Raw genomic sequence first — 1,835 nt, 5'->3', positions numbered from 1 at the left:
TATATATATATATATATATATATATATTACCCAGGTATATGTATATACATATTCTGATAAAAGTGTGATGTTTTTACCTAGATCTGTTCGAATGAATTACTTTTAGTGTAGTCAATAAAACACGTTCCTGCTATATACATACTAGCAGGGAAACCCGACGTTGTCTGAGAGTGAATAATGATCAACGAAGGTTTCATTCTCCTATATTTTTATTGTCATCGAAATCAATGAAATCGTCCATTTGTCAATCAAATTGATGGATTGACTGCTCTACATACGGCATAATCACGTTGACACACCGATTGATTGACTGCTCTACATACGGCATAATCACGTTTACACACCGATTGATTGACTGCTCTACATACGGCATAATCACGTTGACACACCGATTGATTGACTGCTCTACATACGGCATAACCACGTTGACACACCGATTGACTGACTGCTCTACATACGGCATAATCACGTTTACACACCTATTGATTGACTGCTCTACATACGGCATAATCACGTTGACACACCGATTGATTGACTGCTCTACATACGGCATAACCACGTTGACACACCGATTGACTGACTGCTCTACATACGGCATAATCACGTTGACACACCGATTGATTGACTGCTCTACATACGGCATAATCACGTTGACACACCGATTGACTGACTGCTCTACATACGGCATAATCATGTTTACACACCTATTGATTGACTGCTCTACATACGGCATAATCACGTTGACACACCGATTGATTGACTGCTCTACATACGGCATAACCACGTTGACACACCGATTGACTGACTGCTCTACATACGGCATAACCACGTTGACACACCGATGATTGACTGCTCTACATACGGCATAATCACGTTGACACACCGATTGATTGACTGCTTGACATACAGCATAATCACGTTGACACACCGGTTCCTGTCAGATCACCGAATTTAAGCAACGCTGAGCCTGGTTATTACTAAAATGGGTGACCGTTTGGGAATTCCAGGCGCTGTAAAGTAGGAGGACGTCGACACCTCCTTGCAAGAGTTGCTAAAACCTAACGTCGTCATCTCCCCTAACGGGGGATATACATGCGACTGGGGACTGCTTGTGAATTTCATACTCCCATTAAACTGCCTCCTTTTGATGAAGCCAGTTAAACCCGAATAGGGTTAGTGCCGACCGACACTAGTTGGAGACCTACCAGATTTACCAGGAGAAAGTTTCACATGCCTCCCTGCAGTGACTTCATCCACAATATATTGTAGTCTACATTGTACTGTAGAGAACTTACTGTTGATTTTTATAAAATTATTTTATATAATAGCTTGATTTTAAGTTTAAAATACAGAAGTGAAATATTATGCTCTACCTGTGCTCTTAAAAGAAACTGTTCTTCTGAACGCGCCCTTGTCATATCAAAGAACCTATTATTGATTTTATATGCTGGCCCTTTCTGCTTGTGTGGTAATAAAACTTCTCAAATGCATCCGTGACGTTAGGCTGTGTAAGGTGTTAACTTTAGTCAAAATGGCCTGCTATTAATTTAATCAGATTTTTTTCAATTACCCATTATTGATATTTATCAAACACATTCTGATATATATATATATATATATATATATATATAAGGCAGTTTGTCTCTCTCTCTCTGTATGTGTGTCAGTTCTTTCCCTATGGACCCTAAACGACTGGAATGATTTTGTTTTAATTTCACACAAATGTACTTAATCTACCTGGCAATCTTAGATATGTTTTATATCAGAATGTGTTTGATAAATATCAATAATATATATATATATATATATATATATAAATATATATATATAAGTAA

At 37.8% G+C, this 1,835-nt stretch overlaps 1 pseudogene; it reads left to right on the top strand.

The window, feature by feature from the left end:
• Window positions 1-901: 901 nt before the first annotated feature.
• LOC145263749 (5S ribosomal RNA) lies at window positions 902-1,019 on the top strand (annotated as a pseudogene).
• Window positions 1,020-1,835: the final 816 nt, after the last annotated feature.

This window comes from Euprymna scolopes, chromosome 3 (assembly GCF_053919585.1).
Source record: "Euprymna scolopes isolate OS-2025 chromosome 3, ASM5391958v1, whole genome shotgun sequence".
Classification (NCBI taxonomy): Eukaryota; Metazoa; Mollusca; class Cephalopoda; order Sepiida; family Sepiolidae; genus Euprymna; species Euprymna scolopes.
The sequence above is the reverse complement of the archived record's forward strand: the minus strand, read 5'-3'. Positions and strand labels throughout refer to the sequence as shown.